The sequence below is a fragment of the Ammospiza nelsoni genome, chromosome 20 (genome assembly GCF_027579445.1).
Source record: "Ammospiza nelsoni isolate bAmmNel1 chromosome 20, bAmmNel1.pri, whole genome shotgun sequence".
Lineage (NCBI taxonomy): Eukaryota > Metazoa > Chordata > Aves > Passeriformes > Passerellidae > Ammospiza > Ammospiza nelsoni.
The window spans coordinates 9,796,823-9,812,126 of NC_080652.1; the positions used below are offsets into that span (position 1 = coordinate 9,796,823).

At 51.9% G+C, this 15,304-nt stretch overlaps 1 protein-coding gene across 1 annotated transcript in view; it reads left to right on the forward strand.

Annotated features, from left to right (window-relative positions):
- The first annotated feature begins 280 nt into the window (after positions 1-280).
- Positions 281-15,304, forward strand: part of NACC2 (NACC family member 2) — a 49,684-nt gene continuing 34,660 nt past the window's right edge. The window contains exon 1 of the mRNA XM_059486483.1: positions 281-448. The gene's annotated coding sequence lies outside the window, so the exon portion shown is untranslated. The remainder of the gene's footprint in view (positions 449-15,304) is intronic.

Consider the following 15,304-nt stretch of genomic DNA (forward strand, 5'->3'; position numbering starts at 1 on the left):
TAAAATAAAATAAAATAAAATAAAATAAAATAAAATAAAATAAAATAAAATAAAATAAAATAAAATAAAATAAAACAAAGTAGAACACTGGGAGCCGCGGGCAGCAGCCCGAGCCCCGCGGTTCCCGCCCCGCTCCGGGCCGTGCCCGCCCCTCCCGGGCCCTGGGCCGGGGGTTCGGCCCGGGGGGGTCGCGGTGTCCGCGCCGGTGCCGCCCCCCGCGGCTCCTCCCGGGCCGGTGCCGCCCCCCGCCCGCCCCCGCCCCGCGGGCGGCCCTGGCGCGGAGCCGCTGCCGGTGCCGGTCCCGCCGGGCCGGTCTGTGCGGCGGCTGCCGGCGCTGCTGGGCGAGGTCAGGGAAAGTCCATGTGAGGAGCGGCTGGAATCACTTCCTGCCGCCGCCCGGCCCCGCCGCGTCAGGCCCAGGGCAGCCTCGGGGGCCGGCGCCCCGCAGGTGAGCGCAGCCCCGGGACCCCGGACCGGCCCCGACCCCCGGCCCGGCCCCGGCCCCGGCCCCGGCAGCGCCCGGGGCAGCGCCGAGCCCGCATCGCCCCCGGGCCGGGCTGTGCCGTGCCGGGCTGGGCTATGCCGGGCTGGGCTGGGCTGGGGACGCGCACATCGCGCCCTTTACCCGCGGGTCCCGGGGGTCCCGGCCGGGGGAGCGGGAGGGGAAGGGCAGGGCAGGGCAGGGCAGGGGGGACCGGCCGGGCTGTACCCCCGGTACCCCCGCGGGAAGCGCGGTTCGGGGTTCCTGGCGGTCCTGCGGCAATGCGGGCTTGGGCTGTGCGGGAACCCCCTCGGGGGCTGCGGGTTAGGGGTGAATGCAGCCGCAGGCTCGGACTTCGGCTCGCAGGGGAGGGGAACGCTGCGAAACGGGAGAGACTGCAATCCAAAACCCGGCCGAACCCCGAGACTGGGGTCTGGGGATGGACCCCGAGCCGTGGGGGCTCAGGGGGTCCCCTGGCACGGGTGGGATGTGCCCCACGGCAGGGGGACCCCTCTGCCGGTGTGCGGGAGCGGGGCCGGAGCGCTCCGTGCCCGCCGCAGCCCTGCTGTAGTTACAGCGCTCAAGGACTTCTGCAAACATCTCCCCTGCCCTAGGAGAAGCCCGCGGTACATCGCGTGCTGCTCCGCCGGCCCGGCCGACGGCGAAGTGCACGATCACTTCCAGCCAAGTCTCCATTACCCGCCGGCTCATTAATTTGAATATTCCCTTTTTTTTTTTTTTTTTTTTTTTTTTTCCCTCTCTCTTCATCTCTCTCCCCCCTCCTCCTTTCCGGAGGCATTTGCGAAGCTTGTGGGCAGCTTGATGTGCTCGCTGCCTGCCAAGTGTTTGCCTCTCGCCCTGCGTAATTGAGGGGCTGGCGTGCCGGCTCACCTTCTCCAGCTGAAATATTAAACAGCAGGAGAAGCTGGGATCGGTAAACAAAGCGGGATGATTGCTGCTGCTGCTGCTGCTGCTCCGTGGGGACGCTGCCCCTGGGGTCCTGGGCAGAGCAGAGCTGCTCCAAACTGCAGCATCCCAGCACGCCTCCCCCCCAAACCTCCTGCCAGATTCACAGCCTGCTCTGAAATTCTGAAAGCTTTTAACTAAAAAAGAGCAAAGCTGAGCTGTTCCTCAGCAGCTGACTTGCTGTGGCTTGCCCAGCTGAGGACAGCAAGGCTGTGACCCCAAGGTGAGGATGATGGGGGTGATAATGCTTGGATTTGAAGTAAGTGGCAAGTAGAAAAAAAATTAGGGATCTCATCCCTCCTGAGAGTAAATGTCCTTCTGTGGCTGTAACTGCTGTGTTTTGGGGTTTTTCCTCCTGCAGAGGCCTTTTAATTAAGGCTTCACTGGGTAAAAGCTGTCCTGTTGGGACAGAGCAGGGTGGGGATGGATTTCTGAAACTTTAAATTTGTCAAAAAAATCTCTCCCAAGGCGGCTGGAATTACAGAGAGCGGAGTAAAGCCAGGCATCAGGGCAGGAGCAGGGGTCCCACGGGGGCCAGAGGGTGGTCTGTGAGTTTGTTGGGCTGTGGCTGTGCAGGGCAGTGCTCCAGTGCTCCCAAAATGTTTTCCAGGGCTCCCCAAGCTTTTCCCAGAGCCCCCCTCTGTTGTGAGAGATGGATGCCATTAGCCAGGATGCATGTGCTGATGCTGGATCACTTTGGAGGTGATATTTTTGGAGCCCTCTGGCAATATAAAAGCCTTTTAGCTCCCCCAGCCATGACTGTGCTTTCCTGAGGGAGCCTGCTGGAACTGGAGGCAGATTTTGGCTCCTCTTGGCTGGTGCCAGTGACAGGGCAGCATCCCCACGCTCGACGGGGACACGGAACATCCTCACTGCTTGTAAGTCCAGGAAAGGAAAATTCCCTTCTCCTTGAACTTGAGCCTGGCTGGAGCGTCCAGGTGAGTCCCTTGGGCTGGGCTCTGGCTCAGATCCCAGCTGGAGGTGTCAGGAGGAGCGAGGCCAGGGGAGAAACACCAGCAGAGCTCCTGCCAGGGCCTGATCCACCCGGGGAGATCAGGGCTGGCTTGGGAGGAACCTCCAGACTGTGCTTTCCTGGCTGGGGACGTAGCCCAGCTCACCTTGGAATGGAAATATTTATTTCAGGCTGTTGCACAGCCCCTGGTCCTGCCCAGCCTCCTGGAGGGCTGTGGGGTGGGCAGGGATGGGGTCAGAGCTGGCTCTGGGGTGACAGGGATTGGGCACAAACACCATGGAACAACCCGGGAAACAGTGCTGGGACTCAGCTTTGCTCTGTGTTTAAAAATACTCTGACAAAATGGGGTTAGAAGGAGGGTTCAGCCATGGCTTTTGAGTTTTTCCAGGTTTTCTGAGCCAGCAGCTTTTCAGGTGGGGAAATAGGGTGGGATGTGCTGGGCCAAAGGGAACTGCTCCGAGACAGCTCCAGGGATGTGGGGAGCAGGGGGGGCTGCCCTTGAGTGGCTTTTCCCCCCTTCTCTCTTTTCTAACCTTTGAGTTTACTTGAATGCAATGAAAGAAATAAAACCCAGGCATGCAGCTGGAGGAAATTAAAGGGAATTGTGAGCTCCCTGCCATACCTAATGGCCAGAGCGAGCATCGAGCATCGGATCTTGCTGCAATTAGGCTTCAAATCGAGCTGAGCCTGGGCTTGGCATCCAAAGAGCAGAGCAGCATCCCAGCCCATTTATTCCTCATCCAGGGAAGTGGCAGCACATCCCGTGGCCCTCAGCACCCACTGGGATGGGCACACCTACAGGAGGGCGTGTGGGGTTTTTGTTATTTTATTCAATCAAGCCTGTAGAGCAATTGAGAAATAGGTGAAGCGTGCTTAAAAGAGGGTGAGGCTGTTGGTTTTCTCTACCTGACTTTATTTGCGGAGTGACAGGAATTTTGACAGGCTTTGTGTCTTTTTTAGCAAATCAAGTGTCATGCCAGGTTTGCCTGTGGATGAGATCATTTGCAAAATATGTTTCCCAGCTTGCTTCAGGCATAATTCATTGTGTCAACTGCAATTGCTCATTTGCTAGGAACTGTGATTCATTAGTGGTTTATTTTTTGTTGGGGTTTTTGTTTTTGTTTTTTTTTTTTAAGTTCAACTCGTTTGTGAGCAAATGTTTGGCGGCAGAACAGGCATCTGAAAAAAAAAAAAAAATTAAATCTTAGCAGAATTTGTGGCTACAAAGAATGCTGTGAAGGGAAAACTTGCTAAAATGCTGTGTTCCAGGGGAGGGAGAGGCAATCCCAGGCGAGCTCCCCGGGCAGGATTGCACTGGGCTTTGTCATGTGGTTACTCCTAAATGGGGATGGAGGTAATAAAAATCAGAGTGCTGGGGACAGAGGATGGAGGCAGAGTGTGGAGCTTCCTTCCTCCCGCTCCCTGGGGAGGATCCCATGGATCCAGGGATGGGGGATGCTGGTGCTGTTGGGATGCTGGTGCTGAGAGCAGTTCTGTGGTAGCTGTGACCAGGACCCCCTGAAAGCTGCTGGCTGGATGGATAAAATGAAGATAAATTGCCCTTGGCACAGGTTTTGTGCTGTGTGTGTTCCCGGGGCTGCTCGCAGCCGGCGCAGTTTGGCCTCGGGCTTTTCAGAGGTCCTCACGTCAGACTTTTCGCAGAATTTTGCGTGTCAAGTACATTTTTTGGTGTTGCATTTCCTATGAAGACAAGTATTTCAGTGAGGTTTTTTTTCCCCTAGGTGGGTGGATGGGGAGGGGGGGGGCAGGAATTGCAGCCACAAACTACCCAGCACTAACAGCCTATGTGGGCTGAATAAATTGATACACTTTTCACCAAAAGATTGAATTTATATATTTTTTTTTTCATAAAACACCTAAGTGATTATGAAATGTACATTTAAGCATAACTAACTTGACAGCTTGTTTTTTTTTTTCCCCCGTGCAACAATTCTCTATAAAACACTCTTAAATAAATGTTTTAGGGTTGGGTTTTTTGAGGATCTGCGCATTCTTTGTGGGTTTTGACTGATAAAAGGCTTTTTACAAGCCAGAAAAAATTGGGAAAGGGGGAGAGAGAGCACAGGAACGTGGTGAGTCTGCTGACTTGTGGCGCGCCGGCGCCGTGCCCAGGCCCTGCCAGTTTGCTGCGAGCCCGGTGCCAGCAGCCAAGGGCAGCAGAGCGTGAGCTCGGGGAGGTGGCTCCATCACAGTGACCATATATAGGCACCGGGACGAGATTAAACCCTTCACCTCCCTGGTGTCATCCCCAGGGCCGTGGAGCCGTGAGCAGGATCTGTGCATCACTCACGAGAAAATTCCTTTTTTCCCTCTGGGCGGCGATCAGGGCTGCTCTGTGTGATCAGGGCTGCTCTGGATGGATGGGCAGGGGGACAAACAGGTGTTTCTCATCCTGGGGGCTGGGTTTCAGCAGCACAGCCTGTGCAGGGGGCTGGGGTGGGGATACAGGAGGGTCCTGGCTCTGCTCCACGCAGCATTCCTGCCGTGGTACCCACTGGGAAGCATATGGCAGCCTGGGATAAATATATACATTTTGTGTGGGGGGACATGTTTTACATGCCAGTTCTCCCTGTCATAGGACAAACATTTACACTTGGATTATAGGAAGCATTAGGGAAGCAGGAGAGAACATCAAGGCTTGCAGGGAGGCTGGGCAGTGGTGGCAAAGGGGTGATGGTGTTTTGGCCCTCCTGAGCTTTGTGGGGTTGTGCTGCACAGAGGTGAAATGAGAGGCATCAACAAAGGGCTGGTGTGTCGTGGTGTGCCGTGCAGAAGGCAGTGGCCACGTGCCCAAAGGAGATGGGAGTGAGGGTTTATCCATTTGAAGGTGGATGAAAGGATTTGGTTTCCAAGGGAAGAGGCAGATGGGGCTTGCTGGGAGGATTCCAGTGGGATGCTCGAGCCTGGCTGCCCCGTGGGATTACAGACCCCTCCTGGCACAGGCTCTGCTCCATGGCTGAGATCCTGTGGGATGAAATCCCCACAAGCAGGAGTTACCTCTGTTCATAGCTGCCCCTTCACTAGAAACTTCCTTCAGCACCTCAGCAGCTGCAGAAACCTTAAAAGGTTTAAACCTGAGCAGGATATTGTGCATTTTGGTTATTGTGTTGTGGCTGGAGTCACATCCTCATGGCAAACCTAGGGATTATGATTTCCTCATGGACATAAGGAGGCTTTGAATCCCTCTGACTGGGTTTTCTCCCTTCTAAGAAGTTCTGATGGACTGGGAAGGAAAACTTTGTAGTTTTTGCATCACCCCTGCAGCTTGTGCAGGTGACAGAGCCGTATCTATCACTTATTTCTACAAACCAAAGTTGTTTAAAACTTCATCTGTCTGCTCCCCAATTATCTGCTCCTTCTGTGCCTCCATTTATCCATGCTAACATCATCAATACACGCCCATGCTTAATGAAACATTATTGCTAAGGTTTAATTGTCTTCTAATTAAGTAAAATAAAATTTTGCACGGCAGTTGCAGCAGCATCTTTCCTGTCTGGGAATTCTGCTGTGGCTTGAGGAGCCTGAGCCCAGAGAGTGGTGACAGCCACAGCAGTGCCATTCCATGGAGAGGGACATGGACAGCAGCAGCATCCTCCCCTGATCCTGCTGCTCCTCTCTGTCACCCTGCTTAAATCTGATTAATTGCCAGCAGTTTTTTTTTTTTTTTTTTATAAACTTCTGCATTTGGTAAAGCTGCTGGGGTTGTTGCTTTATGGTTCTTTTCATACAACTTGTAAGTGATTATGAAATGTACATTTAAGCGTAAGTAACTTGACAGGTTGTTGTTTTTTTCCCCCCTGAAAGATACAATGTGGGGTTGTGCTGAGCACCTGGGGAAAGGTGCCTCTGTTCAAAGGCAGGGCATGCAAGTGTAGGGCTGAATTTTTGACTCTTGTCTGAGCACAGTTTCTACTCTTAATGCATCATTAACATGGTTTTCTGCATTTCATTCAGTTCCCATTACAGCACTCAGTTCCGTCTGTTAATTTTGGTATGTTGATATTTTTGTTGTCAGCAGATTTTTTTTTTTTCTCTTTTCTTTCTTGAAGCATATAAAAACCATTAGTGTGAAAGAAGATTAAAAAGATACATTACAATTAAAATGTTAATGAAATCAGCATCATACAACTTTTGAAACCATTTAGGCATTAATCTTTCTTGGTCTCATGTCCATTAACTCGGGCGATTCTTATTCCACACTGACCCCTGCTGAGAGAGTCGTGCTATAATTGGATTTTAAGAACTGGGGGGAAGAAGAGCAGGGAGAGAGAGAAGCCTTGGAGAAAAGGGGAAGTTGGGAAGGTTGCCTTGGTGTCCATGGAAATGAAGCCAAAAGCCAAACCCAGCGCTGCTGCTCCATCACTCCCCAGTGCTGTGTCACACCTGGAAATGTGGGAATGTTGGGTCAGGGGCTGGGACAGAGCCCTGGGAAGCTCCAGAAGCTCCAGGCTGGGCTCCTGCTGGGCTCTGGCTGTCTCGGTGACCTTGGGCAGGACACGAGCACCAGGCTCAGCTTTGGTTGATCCCAGTGTAACGTGAGCAGGGCCAGGGCAGGATGGTGAGAGGCCTTTTTAAGGCCCTGGGAGGAAGGGAATGGCAGAGCAGCAAGGAATCGTTTGTCATTGTTGCTTCAGCTTTCCCCAGTTCCTCCCGAATAGTATTTCTGCATTTTAGCTGTTTGGGTTTGGTTTTGTTTTTTTTTTTTTTAGAGGCTCTCTTTCAGCTTACACAATATTTGAATTGGGACCAGCCCCCCTCCCCAGGCGAAAGAGGAGGATTGACTAATTCACAGGCTGTGTGTAGTGAATCCAGCATCAGGAACATCAGGACTTCTTGAGTCACCACACATCTCCAGGATCTGTGCCATGGCTGCATCAGGGCCATGGGCTGTGCTCAGCCCCTCATCCAGAACACTCTGTGCTGCTCAGTCCCAGCCTTGCACACTCCTGGACGCCTTCTCCAGAGCTTTACACCTCCTGTGGGACGCTGGATCAATTGAAGGGCAGGTCCTTTAGGGAAGAGCAGTGTCCTTGCCAGCACGGGAAGGGTTTGGGGTTTTTGGGAGCGTGGCTGTGCTGCTGTCCAGGCAGTGATGCACCTCAGGACTGGCTGAGCTGCGGCTCAAGGGATGAGCACATCCCGCCCGGGGAGGAGTGGAGTGCCAGCCCAGCTTGTGTTTATGCTGCAAGCATGAACTTTTATTTAGATATTAAAAAAAAAAAAAAAAAAAAAAAAAAAAGAAAAAAAGCTGAGCAGATTTGTGCAAGCCGCAGAGCTGCTGCCTCCCAGCAGGAGAACTCTGGGCTGGGGAGAGCAGAGCAGGAGAAATCTGAGTTGGGGAGAGGAGGAGAACTCTAGGATGGAGAGAACACAGCAGGAGAACTTTGGGGACAACAGAGCAGGAGAACTCTGGGCTGGGGAGAGCAGAGCAGCAGAACTCTGGGCTGGGGAGAACAGGAGACCTCTGGGTTGAGGAGAGCAGAGCAGCAGAACCCTGGGATGGGGATAGTAGAGCAGAACTCTGGTTTGGGGAGAACAGAGCAGCAGAACCCTGCTTTGGGTTGAACATAGCAGCAGAGCTCTGGTTTGAGGTGAACAGAGCAGCAGAGCTCTGGGATGATAAGAGCAGAATTCTGGGCTGGGGAGAGCAGAGCAGCAAAACTCTGGGCTGGATTGAGCAGCAGAACTCTGGATTTGTGTGAACACAGCAGCAGAACCCTGGATTGGGGTGAGCAGAGCAGCAGAACCCTGGATTGGGGTGAGCAGAGCAGCAGAACCCTGGATTGGGGTGAGCAGAGCAGCAGAACCCTGGATTGGGGTGAGCAGAGCAGCAGAACCCTGGATTGGGGTGAGCACAGCAGCCCAGCTCTGGGCTGGCAGAGGCCTGGGGCTGGTTCCTGCCATGGGCACTGAGCTGTGCAGCACAGAGCTGCTGCTGGCACCTCATCACAGGGACCAGCCCTGGGCACCCCGGCTGGGCAAGGGCTTCTTGGAGCTCTGCAGTGCCTCTGCACACACAGCACAGCCTGGGCTTTAATTGTTTAGCTCCCTTTTTATGTGGGTAGGAAAAAAATATAATAATTTATGGCGGTGTTGTTTGGCTGTCGAGGCGTCGCGTGAATTTATAACTGGAGAGAATTGGGGATGGGGATCCAAAATTGTCAAATAATGGCAGGGATGGGGGAGCCATCCTTGTCCCAGCTCAGCTGGTCAGATGAACTGGGGGTGTATTCTGCACCTAGGGGGTGGTTTGTGCCTTTGGGTGAAACCAGCAGCATTTGTGACAACTAAGCTACATGTCCTTAGGGGAAAGGAAAGTTTAGGCTCAGGAAAAGGGAGCCCTGGTCATTTCCAGTGAATTTTCTGGCCCAGCACACAGGTGGGATTTCTAGCAGGGTGAATTTCTGTGCTGCAAGCTGAGTGAGAAGCACACACCAGAATCAATATCTCAGTAGTCCAATAAAACCTGTGGGAATTTCATTTCAGCTCATTTCGAGTGATCTAATAACTGGCCTTTCGGATGACTGCTGGGTGTTTGGTTTCTTTGTGTGTCTGTAAAAATGTGGATGGAGCCCAGGGTCCTTGCAGTGCTCTGGTTTGCCTCCATCCCAAGGTTTGCTCTGGGGTCAGCAGTGAGGGCTGGGGCTTTGGCTCTGGGTGGTTTCAGAGGCTCTGGTGGGTTCCAGTTCCAGCTTGCAGCACTGATTTAGTGTCCATCCCACCTCTGCAGTCCCTTGGGAGCCAGTGGGAGCTTCAGCAGAGCAGCTGGAGGTACCTGAGCCTGGGGTACCTTCATGAATATTTCTGCAATCGAGTTTAGGAAGTTTCCTCATTTACCTTCCCTTTCAGGTCCCAAGCTGGCTGTTGCTTTGTTCATGAGTGCCTTAGGAGAGGTGTATCCTGCAGTAGTTGCTGACTAATCTGCATTTGGCAGGAGAAGTGATGCAGGAGGGAGGACTTAACTCTTTGCAGGGGGACAGGAGGGCAGCACAGCTTGGAGGGGGTGGAGGAACCAGGAGAAGCTGCAGCCTGTGTGTGTCTGCTCCAGGCTGTCACCCCAGCACAGCCTGGCAGAGCACTGAGCTGAATTTGTTGCCTGACCATCCTGAAAACCCAGAGAACTCCACTGGCACACAGTGATGTCCACAGTGCAAAGTGTTGCGGGTGATTTTAAACAAAAATACTCCAGTGGCTTTTACCACTCTTCTCTGAGGTTCTGTAGAGTGAGAGTCGTGATTTCTTGGTTCTTTTTCACTCCTCCCAGGTGGTTTTTCCCCACAAAAATCCTGGAAGCAGAGCTCAATTGCAGTGCATTTATGAAGCATCACAAGTGATGGCGGGTGCTCCTGCAGCCTGCCCTGGCTGTGCCTGAGGGATTGGTGCTGTTTGGCTGCCTTGGTGTCCCCTCCCCGCCCTGCAGCCTGCTCCTGACCTCTCCTGGGTGCCTCAGGAATGCTGTGTGAGACCCAGGGTGCAGCGTTAGCAATGGAAGTGTTTGGGGCAGGCGGTTCCCACACCCTGTGCCCGCCCCAGTGCACCTGCTGGGAGCTCTGGTGTTTACTGGGAGGAGTTTCCCCTCCTGCTGGCCAGGTGATGGCTGCCCAGGTGACAGCAGCTGGGTTGGGAGCTTAGAATTGTGTCTGGTGGTGGTGCCACCCACCACTGTGGATGGATGTGTCAGTTTGGGGGGAAAAAGGGAGGGATTTGCTGGCGGTTTTTGGAGGAAAGCCCAACCAACCTCCCAATGCTTGCAAACCCATCTGAGGGAGCCTGGGATGAGGTGTAGCCAGGAGCTGCTTGGAACCTGTTTGGAAAGGTATGGAAAGGGGATATGGGATGGATTGAAGGATTGTTCTGAAGTCCATGTGTTGGACAAACTCGCCAAGTTATCAAAGAATGATCTCATGGCTCTGGGATGGTTCCATAGCCAGGGCAGTGTCTGAGCTGCCTCAGCGAGCCCAGACTGACATCTCAGAGGTTTTTTCCTCCTTGCCTTGGCTGCTCAGATCTGGTATTTGAATTTTAGGCTTGGTTTTGTAGGTGGGACAAGAACCACCCACGGCAGAGGCTGAATGCTGCCCTGTTGTGTGTGTGACAGCCGTGGGTGGCACTGACTGAGCGTGCTGCCCACTGTGCTCCTGGGGCTGCCATGGGCACTGTGGCTCTCTGGGACACTCTCTGCTGCTGGCACTGCCCTCGGGAGCACTGCCCACCCCCTGGGTCCTGCTCCATGCTCCACCCCAGATCTGAGCTCCATCATTTGTGTGTTTGGTCCCAGAGCCCTCATCCCACTCCTGATTCCACCTCCTCCCATCTCGGGAACCTCCCTCTGTTCCTGTCACTTCAGGGAGGCTTGGCTCAGGCTTTAACCACTTGCCTGTGGCTGTTAAGGCTCAGTGACATATTAAGTATTTAATATCCAAGTGCATTAGCTGCCCACCCACATCCCCCTTTGGAGGGAAATCGCCCACATCCAGCAGGATGCTGCCCAGCTGCAGAGTTGTACAAATGGCTTCCTCCTGCTCCTCTGCTTTGATGTCGGGTTCCTGACCTGGTTATTTACCATGAGTGATGCTGTGAGCAGAGATCTCCTGGCTGCTCCAGCACCTTGTTCCTGTCAGGGATTTTGGGGAGATCCCTGTGGGGTGTCACAGCCTGAATTCCAGTGCTCCATCTGGGAGGCAGCTGGGCCAGAGCAGGAGTCACCCACCTGGTGGCAGGCAGGGCATGCCCTGGTGCTGCCACCTGTGCTGGTGGCACTGTGACAGAGGGGACAGTCCACCTAAATAACCACATCTGATGGCGTTACAGCTTCATTTCTGGGCCCTTGCTTAACCCCTGCAGCGCATCAGAGGCTCTTGTGAAATGTAAAGTGCCGGAGCAGCAGCGCAGGAAAAAGCTCTGCCTTCTGTGAAGCCAGACTGTTGCAGTGTAATTTGTTTTGTAAGATTTTGAAAGGCAGTGTTGCAATCTGTAACAGTAGAATAGTGGGAAGATGGTCAGGTGGTTCTTGGGACTTCAACAGACAGATTTCATGTCTGTGTGTTTTTGCAACACCTTTCTATAAAGGGAAACATAATTTAAAATATGATTACTTAGTGTTGTAACAGTCTTCTCAAACGTTTTTGCATTATGCAGAGATCATTATCAGAGGCTGATATTAACTTGCAAAGAATATTATGCAAATCATTCTCCTGTTCTTCTAAAAAGAAATTTCCTTCATAATGCAAAGCGTGACAAAAAAAATTGTGCAGAGGCTTTTGGCAAAATTACATTCAGAAGATGTAACAGTTTTTCTGCTTACTAGCACAATCCGTTTCTGCCTTTTGACTGGATTTGCTCAACTCAAGCTGATAAAGGCTGAATTTTAAAAGCAGGCTGGGGCTGGGGGGAGTGAGTGGTACCTCGTGGGTTCAGGGATGGGCAGGCAGGGGTTTTGTGCTTGGATCTTTGCTTCCAGTCTGCACTGATGGCAATGACAGGCTCTGATGTTCTGTTTGGTGCTCTCTGGAATTCCGTGGTGGTGCCTCATGGGGTGGGGATGCTCAGCAGCAGCTCCAAGAGCAGGACTGGGATGGACCCCACAGGGACAGAGCCCCCAGGTGCCCAGTGCCACCAGTGTCACCCTCTGGGTCACTGGGACCCGTCAGACCACCTTGCGTGGGGTTGGACCCATGCGATGGGGGTGGGATGGGTGCTCCTGCCCCTTGCAGCCTTCACTGAGGCTGGAAAAAACCTCTGGGATCATTGATCCCATTGAGCAAATGTAGCAATTATTAAATCATTTTAAAAGAATCAATCATTGAGTGCATCCTGTGCCCCGTCCCCACCTTGTCCCCGTGCCAGGCACCGAGTGCCACATCCAGGCCTTCCTTGGGCACCTGCAGGGCTGGGTACTCCTTGGGCAGTGCCTGGCCACCCTTTCCATGGGGAAATTCCTGCTGATGTCCAAGCTGGCCCTCCCCTCTCTCCTGACCCTGTTCCCTGGCCTGTCTCCCCTGTCAGGAGTTGTTGAGAGCATTAAAATCTTCCCTCGTCCTCCTTTCCCCAGCCTTGGCATCTCCCCTGTGTTTCTCCAAGCACGTTCCTGGAGGTAATCCTGGCCCAGCTGAAGCCATTGAGGATTTTGCCACTGACTTCATCCCTGCTGTATGTATTTTTTTTTTTTTTGTGTGTTACAAACTGGCTGTGTCAGTTCAGAGCTGCCCCTTTCTCAGATTGTGCTGAAATCCAGCTGATTGTTTTATGGGTATTGGCTGTTCTGCTCTTCTTATGGATTGATTGACAAAAATAGAGCCTGATAAATATTGTAAATGACTAAAATGCTTGCAAGCTGTGCATTCAGTCAGCTTTGGAGAGGCTCTTTTGCTGCAGAACCCCGTTTTCCAGGCACTTAACACCACTTTGAGAAAACGAGCTCCTGATTTCTCAATACAAATGTGATTGAGAAAAGTCAGTAATATTCAGACATGTAGATTGAATTAAAGCAGCAGGGAGAGTTTTCACTAACACGGGAAATTTTCAGGCTCTCCTTTTGTGTCTGGTTAGATAACTCAATATTTAAAAATCAACCCAAATTAGATAAATAAGCTGGAAGTCATAGTTAGCATTCGTCAAGCAACTTAGGCTGGATGTTCCGGCCCTGCCTGGCTCCACCTCTAGCTGCAGGGTTTCCCTGTTATGAATGGGTGAATTCTGATCCTTGTTGATTCCCTGCTGCAGAGAAATGGATTTGTCCGGAGTTTTCTGCCTTGAAAAGGAGCCCTGGGTGCAGGGGCAGGGGCGCCCTGGGGCGGGTGTGATGTGCCATGTGAGTTCCACCCTTCACACCTTCCTCCGACACCAAATCCTTCATTTCCGCGACACGGAGAGCTTCCAACACCCCGAAAGTGGCCCCAGGGTGTGGTTGTGACCTGAAAATCAGGGCAGTGAGGGGTGACATGAGCTGGCTCTGCTTCCCTGGCATCTCCTGGGCTCAGGATGGGAACTGCCGGGGATCCCTGCTGGACCCACTGGGTGAATTACAGGCAAAAAATGACTTTTTTATTTTTTAAACACTGCAAGGAAGGCTGAACCAGAGTAGGGAGGTGTTTTGCTCTGAACAGTGTGGCGGAAAGGAATCTTTTTATCTTCTGGGTTCCTTTGTTTCCGGAATGTTTTGCGGCACGGACTCGTAGCAAAGCAGTGTTAAGCACATTCCTGCAAATCTCTTTCTGGTAGCCTCTGGAAAAGGGTGATGCTGCCAAAATCAAATCAAATATTTAGCTCTAAACTCTTCTTTTTTTTTTCTCCAAAGGATGACTCTTTATGACTATTTTTTAATTTATTTTGTTGTATTTCTTAGAAGAGCATTTGTAGTGTTCATCACAGGAGAACTGTTCCTGTTCATCACAGAACTTCTGCTCTTCCAGGAGAAGCTGTGGGTGTCCCTGGATCCCTGGAAATGTTCAATGCCAGGGCTTGGAGCACCCTGGGACAGTGGAAGGTGTCCCTGCCCATGGCTTTGATAGGTTTTGATGTCCCTTCCAACCCAAACCACTCGAGGATTCTGTGATTCCCTTTGTTCCCCCCTTTTCCCAATTAACCTCGTTTTAAGCTGTGATCACCAGCAGTGCCTTTTACCCCCTGCTGCCCTTCTGCAGGTTTTCCATCCCCACCTGCCTCATCCAGCCCTGCTCTTAGCACCAGGCATTAATAAAACCAAAGCAGAGGCCAGCGTGATCATCCCCTGCCTCAGCCTGCTGCAGGGAAACCCTTCCCAACAGAGGGAAAATTGCAAGTGGTTATGGAAATTATGGGGCAGGGAAGAAATAGCATTCCAGCCTGGTTTAATTTGTGAGTGGATGTCCTGGAAATAAGGTACAGCAATGCATAGCACAGGTTGTTCCAACGTGGATGTTGGGCTTGCCCTTGTGTGAGCGTGATGCTGCCTCATGATGTGGGAGCAGATATTATAACCTTGAAGAATCTTGTAGGACATAAAAGTTTTAATTAAAAATCCAGCTTGGTTGAGGGTATTTTGGTTTAGTATGAATGTCTTCATTTCTTTTGAAAAAAGAATTAAATGAAACCCTTAGTATTCCTCTTTTTTTTCGTTTTTTTTTTTTTATTCCTGCATATTTATTCTTGAAGTTGAAGCATTAGAAAATAATTGAGTAAAACAAAATCCACAAGGCTTCAAATTACCTCTAGCTTAATGTTTTATTTAAAAGGTTTGCTAACTGACATTCTTTATAATGAATTAGGTCACGCGGCTCCGAGGAGTGTTGTCGGTTTTCTTTTTTACATTTAAATTTGAGGCTGCTTCCCTTGAAACTTGGGCTCTGCTGCCAGAGCTGTGACTCCCTGGCTCAGGGAATCTCACTCTAATTATTCTCAATCACACCAGTGCAAATGAATATATCCATGTTTGGAGGGTGGCAGCGGTGTTGTCATGGCAATCTCGGGAAGGTCATGAGAAACTCATGGATGTTGTTCTCTGCCCCTCCTGGGAGGCTCTGCCTCCGCAGCACTCGGGCTGTGGGGAAGGACTTTGAGGCAGGATCTCGTTGGGGTTGGCTTGGAAGGGTTTGCTGGTTCCTGCTGGGGTGGTGGAGGGTTTGTGGCTCGCTGCTCGTCCTCCTCTGGGCACCACATCCCCGGTCAGGCTTGTTCTGGAATGTTCTGGGATCCTCCTGAACCTCAGGGGCAGCAGGAGGACCTTGGGTTGGTGCTGGTTAATGGGCTCAGTGTGCTGGGGTGAGCTTTGGCTTGGGTTTTGTTGGGAGAGCTTCGCTTGTATAACTTAAAACTTACTTTAAACTTTCTTACGCTTGTTGGCTTTGTGACTTAAAAAAGCCCCAAAGCCCAAATACTAACGAGCC